The sequence below is a fragment of the Magnolia sinica genome, chromosome 2 (genome assembly GCF_029962835.1).
Source record: "Magnolia sinica isolate HGM2019 chromosome 2, MsV1, whole genome shotgun sequence".
NCBI classification, from domain to species: Eukaryota; Viridiplantae; Streptophyta; class Magnoliopsida; order Magnoliales; family Magnoliaceae; genus Magnolia; species Magnolia sinica.
Window position 1 is genome coordinate 125,243,427 of NC_080574.1, and position 13,753 is coordinate 125,257,179.

A 13,753-nucleotide genomic window follows, 5' to 3' on the forward strand; every position below is an offset into this window, starting at 1 on the left:
GCAATGCCAAATAGATTGAAACAACCACACAGTCAGGCCTACTTGCCGCATGGTTTGGGTGTGGTGTGCATGGGGTACATTAGCACTTCTGGTGGCTACATGGCTGGGCCCACTTAGCTATCTATTCGAATGCAACAAATAAATCAGATCTGTCTCTTTTTATAGAAATTACTGTGAAGTATGTATAGATAAAAATATAGCAAGTAATAATAAAGTACAGATATGGACCCATGGAAGCTGGTCTGTTATGTCCCACTGTGGGTTGCCCATGGCTAAAAGATCTTCTTGATGGGTTAATTGTAACATTTCAATTTGCGGATAAAAAAACTATCAATGGCTTCACTCATCTAGTGGTCCACATGTATGAAAATAACAGACTGTTTTAAAAACTTTACAATGGTCCAAAATCAATGTACATTTGTGGCTAGCTTGATGAGAGTATTAACCCGATTTTGGGCCAGATCATCTTTAAGGTGGGTCCATCTAATTTTTGGCCCAAGTGTCCCAAACACATGCTATATTGGCATGTTGAGCTCTGTCTACATGTGTGGGCCCACCTGTGATCTATGTCGGACATCTACATTGTGCATTTCCTGGGTCCCCTCTAGGTTATGGGATATCCCAAAAATCAGCTGTATGCAGAACTCAAGTGGGCCATGCCATCTAAAACCTTGTGAAATTGTGCCTAAAACACCTAAAACCACTTGATGGGGCCCACCTAAGTTTTTATTGGGGCTGAAATTTTGTGTGACCCCTCATTCAATTGGGACACACAATGGATGGACTGGATGTTTGAACCACATCTCAGTTGGCCTTATAAACGATCATGAAGGTTTCAATGGGTGGATACCCACTCTTAACTGTTATCTGTGGATGAAGGTTTTTAAGCTTGTGGCCCACCACGGAAGGGTGCATCCGATTGATGGGTTGGATATTCGACATAGATCACGGTAGGGCCCATAAAGGTCAACCTCATGGGAAGCTTCTCATAAGGTCGACCTTATAGTACATTTTCCACACACACACACACACACACACACACACACACACAACAAGTTGGTAGTAGACAAGTGGCGGATCTAGGTTTGTCTATGTATTGATCATGGTATTTATCTCGCCTTACGAGATTCTTTTTGGTAAAATTGAAACTGGTGTACTGATGAGGACGTCACATTACGTAAGCCTTTGCACACGCATTAGAGGCGGCGGGCCTCAATCTCTCTATGGCTAGGCGAGTATTTGTGTTGAAGACCCCATAGTGCATGTATGGATATATGGAAGACCCCACACTGGGAAGATGTACATGGGTTGCTTTAGGGAGTGATTTGGACCGTTGGATTTGAGGGATGCAACGATCGAATTGTTGGATCTCATGGAGTACATGATTGGGTCGTTGATCGTAGACTATTTTTCATCATAGGACATATGTTTTAGGATCTAGTTTTATGTTTAATTTATGCTTTTGGACACTTTATGACTGGTTTTATATGTTTTTCTTTGAAATTGGTGGGCCAGGACAAACTTTTTTGGACCAACATGGAGTGTAAGATTGAGAGAAGTGGGGAACCCTCAGTTGCGCACTGGGTTGAGACGAAAGAAGTCCTTAAAGAAAAGTATCTCATTCTCTCTTAATCGCCAGAGGCTCCTAGACCAGTGGCAGGCGTTGTTCCAGGGATTCATGACTGTGTCGGATTACATCGCCAAGTTCAAGGAATACATGATGCAATGTGACATTCAAGACCCGATGGTTACACTGTCAAGATTTAGGATGGGCCTCCGATTCAAGATCCAACGAGAACTCTATTCTCGTGACATTGGCACTTTGGAACACATGTACCAAGTGGTGCAAGACATCGAGTACTGTTTCAAAGCACTGGTTGGGAGGCATTTTGACTCTTGGGATTCAAGTGTTAAGACTTATCCTCAAGGGACTTAAGTCTAACATGGGAAGTCAATCCAAACCCCAAGTTGGTTCCCAATCCAACTCTAGAGATGTTAAAGGAAATGGGATAGCAAGTGTTAACTCTAGGGGAGGTGAACCAACATGATGCTTTAATTGCCATGGATTTGGTCACTTTGCGCATCAGTGTCCCTTAAAAGAGAGGAACAAGGCCTTAGTGATTGGCGAAGGTAAGGAAGAGGGAGATGAACATGGCAACTATGAAGAAGAAGTTTACCAACCCAATGTTACTGGTGCCAGTGACAAGGAAGTAGAAGAAGATGAGACCACACCACTTGCAGTAGTCATGTGCGCCTTGACCAATGCTAAGGAGACTGATGACTGGCGTCAGACTACAATTTTTTACACCTATGCAAAATGTGGGGAGAAGATTTGTAAAGTCATTGTTGATAGTGGTAGTTGTACAAATGTGGTCTCCACTAGTACTTTATCCTATTCGGGTTTGAAACTTGAACTGCATCATGGGTTGACGCATCTTCCATGCCTGTCACCCAGTGATGTCTTGTGCCTGTTTATTTCAGATCCTATTTAGATTCGCTATGGTGCGGCGTTTTGCCCATGGATGTTGGACACATCATTTTGGGGCGGCCTTGGTTATTTGACCGTTATGTGACAATATATGGCCGCTCGAATGTGTGCTCATTCATGCATCAAGGCAAGAATGTCACTCTAGTTCCTCTCCCACCAAAAAGCAGTGTGGAGAAGAAAGCTGAGGAGAAGTCGAGTAACCCAATGGATACGAGGAAATTCCAACCTAAGTCTCTCCATGTTATCAACGCCAAGGAGTTCGAGAGAGAGAGAGAGACTAAGGTGGATTCAATGGTGTATGCCTTAGTGGCTAGAGAAGTTACACCTGAGGTTGGTGTAGAAGGACCCCTTGAGGTGATTTCGATTCTGGATGAGTTTCACAATGTATTCCTAGAGGACTTACCAAATGAGCTTTCACCCATGAGGCACATCCAGCATGCCATTGATCTTATCCTAGGGGCGACTCTACCAAACCTTCCTCATTATCGAATGAACCCTACGGAGCATGCAGAGTTGAAGAATCAGGTAGATGAGTTGCTTAGGAAGGGTTTCATTTAAGAGAGTTTGAGTCCGTGTGTCGTGCCAACACTTCTTATGCCTAAGAAAAATGATACATGACGCATGTGTGTGGACAATAGAGCCATTAATAAGATAATGGTCAAGTACCGGTTTCCCATACTGTGTCTTGATGATATGTTAGGGATGATGGCGGGTGCCACCATCTTTTTGAAGATTGACCTCAAGACCGAGTATCACCAAATGTGTATATGCCTAGTAGATTAATGGAAGTAGCCTTCAAGACGGAGGATGCCTCGAGCACATTTATGAGAGTGATGACCTAGGTGTTGAGACCCTTTATGGGTAAGTTCTTTGTGGTGTATTTCAATGACATTCAGTAGAAAAAGATTTGATGAGGATAATGTGAAGAAGAGATGAGAATATTGAGAGAGGAGGAAAGTTTGGGAGTGATAATGTGTTGGGCTTGCATGCCCTAACACATAATATTTTATTATGAAAAAGCATATAGTACACTGCAGGGGAATAGGGAAGTGTGCACATGCACTTACACTAAAAGGACACAATAAATACAATACACTAGCATTCTCTATACTCTCCCTCAAGTTGGAGCATAGATGTTGATCATGCCCAACTTGTCACAAACACGGTGAAGAGCATCTCGACTCAAGGATTTTATAAGAACATCAGCAAGTTGATCCCCAGATCGAACAAAAGGAGTGACAATTTCCTTAGAAGCGACTTTCTCCCGAATAAAGTGACAGTCAACCTCAATATGCTTGGTTTGCTCGTGGAAAACTGAGTTACGAGCAATATGGATGGCCGTTTGATTGTCACAGTGAAGAGGAATAGGACCCGAAGGAGGATAGCCAAGTTCTTCAAGAAGATTGTGAAGCCACACAAGTTCACATGTCGCATGAGCCATAGCACGATATTCAGCTTCAGCCGAGGACCGGGCAACAACTGGCTGCTTTTTGCTCTTCCAGGTTATAAGATTGCCACCTAGGAAGGTACCGAAGCCGGTTGTAGAGTGGCCATCAAAAGTACTACCTGCACAATCAGCATCGGAATAGCCAGAAAGATGAAGATGACCATGCAACTGAAAGTAGAGGTCAAGACCCGGGGCTGATTTTAAATACCGAAGTATGCGGTAGACAGTCGTGAGATGAGAAGTACAGGGAGCTTGCATGAGTTGGCTAACAACCCCCACTGCAAATGAGAGATCTGGGCGAGTAATAGTCAGGTAAATAAGCCGACCTACAAGTTGTCGATACATCTCGGGATCAGTAAGGAGAGGACCATCATCTGGTCGAAGCTTCTGTGAAGTATCCATGGGAGTGGAAGCCGGCTTGCACCCTAACATGCCGGTCTCCATGAGAAGATCGAGCGCATATTTTCGTTGTGACAAGACCAATTTGGATGATGAGCGAGCAACTTCAATTCCGAGGAAGTAGTGAAGAGGACCAAGATCCTTGATTTCAAACTTGGTCTTCAAAAAATCTTTGACCTCCCTCATTCCAGCAGAATCACTACCGGACAAAACCATATCATCCACATAGACAATGAGAACCATGATGCCCGTCGATTGACGACATATAAAGAGAGAATGATCAGCATGACTACGAACAAAGCCAAACTCCAAGAGAGCCTGACTAAATTTTTCGAACCATGCACGTGGAGATTGTTTGAGTCCATAAAGAGCCTTCTTCAACCGACATACAAGTGCAGGGTTGTGAGAAGCAACAAAGCCAGGAGGTTGATGCATGTAAACTTCCTCTGTAAGATCCCCATGGAGAAATGCATTCTTAACATCAAGCTAAAACAAGGGCCATGATAAATTAATGGCCAAGGAGAGCACAACACGAATTGAATTAAGCTTAGCCACTGGAGAAAATGTCTCGAAGTAATCCACACCATGAGTCTGGGTGTAACCTTTAGCAACAAGACGGGCTATATAGCGATCAATTGAGCCATCTGGAAGAAACTTGATTGTATAAACCCATTGACAGCCAACAGGCTTATGGCCTACAGGAAGTGGCACAAGATCCCAGGTATGATTCTTCTCAAGAGTAGACATTTCTTCCATCATCGCCTTTGTCCAATCAGGACTCTGAAGAGCATGTGAGAGAGATCTATGAATAGTCTGTGATGAAAGGGAAGCTGCAAACGACTGAAAAAACGGTGAAAGATGATCATATGAAACGAAATTACTAATGGGGTGTTGAGTACAAGATCGTGACCCTTTGCGCAAGGCAATGGGAAGATCTAAAATCGAGTTAGGAAAGTCACCTGAACCAACATCTAAAGTAAGCGGAAGGGTAGATGACTGAGCTTGTGAAGATTTATCTCGACGCTGATACACCCGTAGAGGCTTAGGCTCACCCATATCACCAACAGGATGCTGAATAGAGGGGAGAGGAGTTTTCCCATGATTACTAGTGGAAAGAGGATAAGAGTTATACTCCCCCTGACGCGCAAGAGGATCACAGAGGGATCGGCCTGGAGCGGAGAAAAAAGAAAGATCCTCAAAGAAGGTGACATCGGCAGAGACATATTTCTTGCGAGTCAACGGGTCAAAGCATTTATAACCTTTCTGACTACGAGTATACCCTATAAAGACACATTTAATCGCCCTGGGACTAAGTTTATCATTAGTCTCATCCAAAATTTGAACAAAGCATGTACAACCAAAAACTTTAGGTGGTAGAGGAAATGGATTATCATGAGGATACAAAATAGTAAATGAAGATTTATAAGACAGAATACGTGAGAGTATATGATTAATGAGAAAAGTAGCAGTTAAGAGTGCATCACCCCAAAAATGTTTGGGTAGATGCATACCAAGTAGAAGGGTGTGAGCAACTTCAAGAAGATGACGATTCTTTCGTTCTGCAATACCATTTTGTTGAGGAGTGCGAGCACATGATGTCCTAGATAAAATACCACGTTCCTGCAAGAAGGACAGAAAGGCAGTAGACATGTATTCTCCCCCATTATCAGAATGGAGGGATTTGATGGAACAAGGAAATTGAGTGCACACTTCATGATAAAACATTTTAAATGCATCAAACACTTCACTTTTAGATTTCAAAAGATAAATCTAAGTCATGCGGGAATAATCATCAATAAAGGTAATAAAATATCTAAATCCAAAAGTCGAGGTAACCGGAGTTGTTCCCCAAACATCCGAGTGAACCAGAAGAAAAGGTTGAGATTTCCTCCCAAAAGAGCTAGGAGGAAACGTAGCACGATGATGTTTAGACAATTCACAAATATCACAGCATTATGGTTTAGTGACAGGTAAGGAGGGAAACAAAAGTCTCAATCTAGCAATGGATGGGTGGCCTAAGCGGCAATGCCACCGAGTTATGGACTCTTGATCTAGAGAAAGGGTACTAGAAGCGGCAACAGGTGTATCATTGAGAAGATAAACGCCTCCTCGCTCATGCCCGCCACCAATCACTCTCTTCGTCTGTAGGTCCTGAAACAAACAATAAGAAGGAAAGAAGGTGATGGAACAATTGAGTGATTTAGTAAGAGAGCTAACAGACAATAAGTTTAATGGAAAACGAGGCACATGCAATACGGAGGACAGACAAGGAAGAAGAGAGAGGGATGGAACCAATCCTAGAGATGGGAGATTGGGTTCCATCTGCGACTGTGACATACTGAGTGGGAGAAGAAGAAGAATAAGAAAAGAATTGCAACTTACCAGTCATATGGGAGGAAGCTCTAGAGTCAATGACCCAGGAGGTAGGAGAGGATGACGCAAGAAGGGCGGTACCTGACTGGGCCGAAGCTGCGTGAGAAGGCTCAGGAATATCCCGAATGTGAAGCCGCATAAGGGCATCATATGCCGCTCGAGAAATAATAAGAGACTCCCCTGAAGTAGACTGCTTAGCTGTCGGGGTGGAAGACTGTCTCAGAAGCAACAGTGGAAGCAACAGAAGTAGCGGCATAAGTAGGACGACCATGTAGCTGTCAGCAATAATCAATAGTGTGATTAGTTCCACCACAATGTGAACAAATGCGGGAACCATCACGTCCTCGTCCATGTCCACCACGACCACAGACTACGGCTGCCGCGACTGCGATCTAGATCGCGGCCTCTACCACGACCACTAAAACCAGAAATGCGCCTTGAGCTCAAGGATGGTACCCGAAGACCAAGGGAGGACTGATCGCCAACAAGATGTGCCGAACGCTCGGGTGGCACAAATGAATGAGAAGGAAGAGTAGAGATCATAGCACGCTGACACATGGCATAGACTGTCGTCAATGGGGGAAGAGGATCCTGCATAACAGTCTGAACGCGAACGTGAAGATAATCAGAACTCAACCCAGCGAGGAACTGCATGATACAAGTATCATCCCGTTGCTTATGAGCATGTTCATGATCCTCTTTACATTTGGAAGGAAGAGGCTGATATATATCCAACTCATCCCACATACCCCGAAGCATCGAATAGTAGTCTTTTAAGGATTTGGAGTTTTGTTGAAACTGACCAATTTCTTGAATAAGCTGGAATACCCGTGAAAAATTCTGAGATTCCGAGAACATATCATGAAGCGTATCCCAAATGCCTTTAGTTGAGGATAAAAATATCACTGAGTGGCTAATCGAGGAATCCATGCTATTCAACAACCATGCAATAACTTGATAATTGTCCTTTGTCCAAGGCTTGTAGGTAACATCTGTAGAGCTTGGGGAATCATCCAAAATATACGACAACTTGTCACGGGCTCCTAAAAATACTTTTATAGATTGTGCCCATTGAAGATAGTTGTCACCATTCAACTTAATGGAGGTAATCTGCAAGGGGTTAGGTTCAAGAGACCCTATGGCAAGAGATGAGGGCCCTTTGTCAGCCATAATAGAGTCCAAGAGAAATAAACCTATGCCAAGAGACCCCCTATGCCAAGAAAGATTGATTCAAACAACTCTATCTCACTCAATCCTTCAACATAACAAGAGATAAACCTCAAACAAATATCAATAATCCAAAATACCATGAAACGTAGTCAAATAGGGCCTGACCGAGTGAAAAACGGCCCAGCCGCACGCCCATTTGAGGTTAAAAACCTCTCAAACATTGATCTTAAGTAAAAAATCTACCATGGATAGCTGGGGAGGAAGATTTCGGTCCATCTTGAGCAAAGAAACCGAAGAAAAGCTTACCGATTTGAGGTAGATCGAAGAAAAACGGAATCTGGAACCGATTTTCGAATTTCTCTATTTCGCCCAAAATACCGTGAAATGAGGTCTAACAAATTCTGAAAAAATCATGACAAATCTTCTAAAATCAAGATTTATCAAACCCCTAAACTTTTAGCTCAAACAGAGCCCATGCGTCCGTACAACGCTGACGTCAGCAAGGTGACGTGTCACCTCTCAACCTATTGGATGCGGAATGCCTTGAACTCGCTCTGATACCAAGTAGAAAAAGATTTGATGAGGATAATGTGAAGAAGAGATGAGAATATTGAGAGAGAAGGAGGAGGAGAGTTTGGGAGAGATAATGTGTTGGGCTTGCATGCCCTAACACATAATATTTTATTATGAAAAAGCATATAGTACACTGCAGGGGAATAGGGAAGTGTGCACATGCACTTACACTAAAAGGACACAATAAATACAATACACTAGCATTCTCTATACATTCTTATTTATAACACATCAAAGGAACAACATCACCATCTGAGGCAAGTTTGCGGGGTCCTCAGAACTGAAAAGCTTTATGCCAACCTTAAGAAGTGCACATTCATGTTAAAGAAAGTTATTTTCTTAGGGTTCATAGTATCATCTGAGGGCATGGGAGTGGACCCCGAGAAGGTCAGGGCCATAATTGAGTGGCCCGAACCACGTAATATTCATGAGGTGCGAAGCTTTCACGGCTTAGCGACTTTTTATAGGCATTTCATTAGAGGGTTTAGTTCCATCATGGCTCCCATCACCGATTACATAAGAAAGGGGAGTTCATATGGTCTAAAATTGCCCCTAGAGCATTTAAGGATATTAAGGGCAAGATGAACGAAGCTTCCATCATGCACCTTTTAGACTTTCTAAAGTTTTGAAGTTGTGTGTGATGTATTTGGGGTAGGTATAGGCAATGTTTTAAATATCTACGATATCGGCCAATATATCCCACGATATATCTTGGATTCCACTTGTGCGATACGAAATGCACAGGTAGTGCCGATATATCCCACATGTTCAATTCGGTGAGCATTTTTTATTTCCAATCCCTTTTTTGCTGTTGAAATTGTGTTAAATTAGTGTCAAATGGTTACAAATCCATTGGTTCTTCATGTTTTGCATGAAAAATCATGGAGTTGGAGCTTTGATTTCGATATCCATTGGTTCTTCATGTTTTTTTCCAAAATTTTCCTTAAACCAGCTATCAATTGAGACTAATTTCGAAGTATTTTGGATATTTGATGAAATGATCATCACATACACTCTAATTTCGAAATTTGAGTACAGGTGGCCCAATTTGGAGAAAAATTCGGAGAATTTCAAAATTTCTCTAATTTCTCCCAAATCGCTTGCAATGTTGCACTCCAAACACGAAATCAAGCATGGATGAGAGCTGATCTACTGATTTGTCAAGTCCTTGTCAATTTTCAGAAAATAAAAATCATTTTTTAATTAAAAATTAATAATAATAAAATATTAAAATATCATTATTATTTTTTAAAAATTTTCCTTCAACTAGCTGTCAATTGAGACAAATTTTGAAGTATTATGAAATGATCATCACATGCACTGTAAATGTTATGCATTCAATTTGAATATAGTTACATTAGTTCAGTTAGACAATGCATAGCTTAGGACCCTATACAAAGGAAACCTATTATGTGCACTTCTTTTTTGAGATGTTATGATTTAAAAATGTGTATTAAGTTGTTTTTTAACTACCCTTGAAGTTTCATTGAAAAATTCAACCATTTTCCCAATGTTTCCCCATGTTTCCCAAATAGTATGATAAATTACCCGGTACAAACGATATATCTTGTGCGATAACCGATACATATGCATCCCAAGGATGCGATAATGGATACATATATGTATCCCAAGGATGTGATACGTAATGCGATACTGATATTTTGAACACTAGGTATAGGTAGAGTGCTTAGTCAAGAAGGGCACCTCGTTGCTTATTTTAGTGAGAAGTTGAATGAGCAAAGCAACAATATTCTATCTAAGACAGAGTTCTATGCGGTCATTCAATCCTTGCGCCATTGGCGTCATTATTTATTACCACAAGATTTTTTGACCACGACGCCTTACGTTACCTTAATTTGTAGAAGAAACTAAACCCTAGGCATGCTAATTGGCTTCAATTTCTTCAAGAATATTCTTTCGTTCTCAAATATAAGGCCGGGGTTGAGAACAAACTTGATGATGCCCTTAGTCGTTGTGTGACGCTACTCCAAAGTATTAGTGTGGAAGTGATTGTGTTTGAGCGGCTGTGAGGAGCATCTTATATGCTCAGACTTTGGTGAGTTGTACGCGTCATTACGAGATGGTCAGTTGAGTGACAGTCGCGGGATTGTCATCATTGATGAGTTCCTATTTAAAGGTGACAAACTCTGCATTCCCTGTACTTTCCTTTTTGATTTCCTACTTTGGGAACTTCATGTAGGAGGGGTAGCTGGTCATTTGGGGAGGGACATGACCATTGCCCTTGTGGAGGATAGGTTCTATTGGTCAAGTCTCAAGCGAGATATAGTCAAGATAGTTGGGCAGTGTAGGACTTGTTAACTGGTGAAGTAGAGAAAACAAAATAAAGGATTATATATGCCTTTGCCAGTGCCCCATACTCCGTGGTTGCGGACCAATTTTTTAAAATGACCCATTTCATTCCGTGCTTGAGATCGTCGAATGCCTCCAATGTGGCTAAACTTTTCTTTGGGGAGGTAGTGCGTTTACATGGTCTACCAAAGACCATAATGTCTAATCGTGATGTACATTTTATGAGCTATTTTTGGATGACACTATGACACATGATGGGGACAAGGCTTCAATTTTCATTTGCCTATCACCCTCAAATAGACGGTCAGACAAAGGTCATTAATAGGAGTCTTGGAAAATATGCTTATATGCCTTGTGGGAGATAACGTCAGAACTTGGGATACTGTTTCGCCTAAAGCCGAGTTAGCGTATAATAGTTTCATTAATAGGTCCATACGCATGAGTCCATTTGAGGTTGTGCATGGCTACAAACCTAGGAAACCTGTAGATCTCATACCTATGTCCGTGTCCCATAGACCATCAGAGTCAGCACATGAGTTTGCATGTCACATACATGAGTTGCATAATGAGATCAGGAAGCGAATTAAGTAATGAAAAATATAAAGCATTTGTTGATTCTCATCACAAAATTTTGGAATTCCAAGTAGGAGATTATGTCATGGTTCGTATGAGGCCTGAACGGTTCCCACAACAAGTTGTTAAGAAATTGCAAGTGTGTAGTGCAGGACCATACAAAATACTGCAGAAATTGGATCCTAATGCGCAATGTTGTTGAATCGCATATGCGATTATGTGCGATTGCATATGCTTATGCGCATATGAGATCGCACAATTGCATATGAGACTGCACATTATTTTTTTTCTTCGAAAAATTCATTTTTTTTATTTAGGTGGGGAAAAATAAAGAAAATGTAAAAAAAATATAAGCAAGTAAGGGGAACTTTCCTAAGTTAATAGATAACTAATTTACATATTTAAAATACATTTGAGAGAAATATTCAATTAAACATCAAGTCATCAACATTCAACAATATAGTTAACAAGTAAGAAGTAACAATAAAATGAAAAAGTTTGTCTTGAAACTTGAAAGTGCTTGAATCTTGATCTTCCAACTTCTGAGAGAGAGAGAGAGAGAGAGAGAGAGAGAGAGAGAGAGAGAGAGAGAGAGAGAGAGAGACCACTTGGAATTAAGAAATGTAAGAGAAGAAGATAGTAAGAGAGTTTTGGGGTGAGAATATTACAAATGGAGGGGGTTTGGAAGCCTTTTTATAGGCAAAAAGTTATTTTTTTGCAAAAAATAAAAAATAAAAAATTTAATGTGCCATGACCAGTATGCGATCGCATACTGTGCATATGCCACATATGCGATCGCATATGTGCCATGATCGCATATGCCATGATCGCTTATGTGATTTGCATATAGACATGCGCATATGTGGTCGCACATGACAACATTGCTTATGCATATGTAGTAGACCTTCCACCTACCATGGGAATTAGCTCCACTTTTAATATGGAAGATCTAGTACAATACAAGGGTCCTGATACTTCACCTTTTGATCCATTTTTAGACCCTCCCACGGACCATGATCTAGTCCCTAGCCTATGACCTCTACCTGACCCATCATCCCAGCCTTTGTCACCCTTACCATCCTTGCCTACTTGAAACGAACAAGTTGAAGATATATTGGATGTGCAAGCGGTTTCCACTTGCCATGTGGGATTTCATAAATTCCTCATCAAGTGGAAGAACAGGCCGGTTTCAGATAGCATGTGGATTACAAAGGCAGAGCTGCAGACTTTGGATCCCGACATCCTTGAGTGTTATAGGAGTTTAAGTCTGCCAGAGGCGAACTCTTCTTAGTCGAGGAGAGTTGATGAGGACATCACATCACATACGCCTTTGCGCACGTATCAGAGGATGAGACGGGCCAGCCCCTCTATGGCTAGGCGAGTATTCTTGTTGAAGACCCCATAGTGTATGTATGGGCATCTAGAAGACCCCACACTGGGAAGATGCACACGGGTTGCTTTAGGGAGGATTTGGACCGTTGGATTTGACTTTTGAGGGACATGATGATTGACCGTTGGATCGCATGGAATACATGATCGGGCCGTTCATCGTGGACTATTTTTCATCATAGGACGTACATATCTTTTAGGATCTACCTTTATGTTTGATTTATGCTTTTGGACACTATGAGTGGTTTTATATGTTTTTCTTTGACTTGGTTAAGCATGGATTGTTTTATCATTATCTTTGGGGCATGTGATTTGAAAGATAAATTGGTGTGACGCTGATCTTCCATCAACGAGAGCGCGAGGTTCTTATCTATCTGTTTTTTAGTTTCTTCTTTAGAAGGTATTTGTTATAACTTTTGATTTCTCCTATCCAGATTCTTCATAACCCCTTCTAAACTCTTCCAATCCTTCTCCTTCATTGTTCCCACACCAAACCCAACCTTGAGACCCAAAACCCTACCCTACCGAACCCACACGTGCGAACGTACGACCACATGTGTGAGCCCATAGGGCTGGACGTACAGTACCCCTTCATCCCTTTTGTTTCCATCCCTTTTCCTATCAAAACCCTCTCCATTCCTCCATCCAGACCCAAACCCCAATACCCAATTCCAAAAATTCCCAATTTCAACAACTTTTCCAAACCCTAATTCCCAAATTTCTCTCATTCATCTCAAATCACTAGCCACCAACCATCCAAAACTTTAATTCCCAAACCTAAATAACCAATTCCTTTACCCAATTTACCCAATTAAACCCTAATTTCAAGTTTTCCTCAATTTCCCTAAATCCTAGCCATACCCACACCCAAATCTATATAGCCCTAGGTAGTTTTAGATTTTCTCTTTTAAGTTAGGATAGTCCCTATGCTATTTGGATGTTCTTACATCCATTAGATCCTTGTTTCATGTATTTAATGTCATGCGGGACATATGCTTGTTAATTTAGGTTTGAACTTTTCATAACTTCTT

General features: G+C 41.5%; 1 protein-coding gene across 1 annotated transcript in view; it reads left to right on the top strand.

The window, feature by feature from the left end:
• LOC131237554 (DNA mismatch repair protein MSH2) overlaps positions 1–13,753 on the top strand; it is a 71,874-nt gene that overhangs the window by 13,325 nt on the left and 44,796 nt on the right. The gene's annotated exons all lie outside the window — the stretch shown is intronic.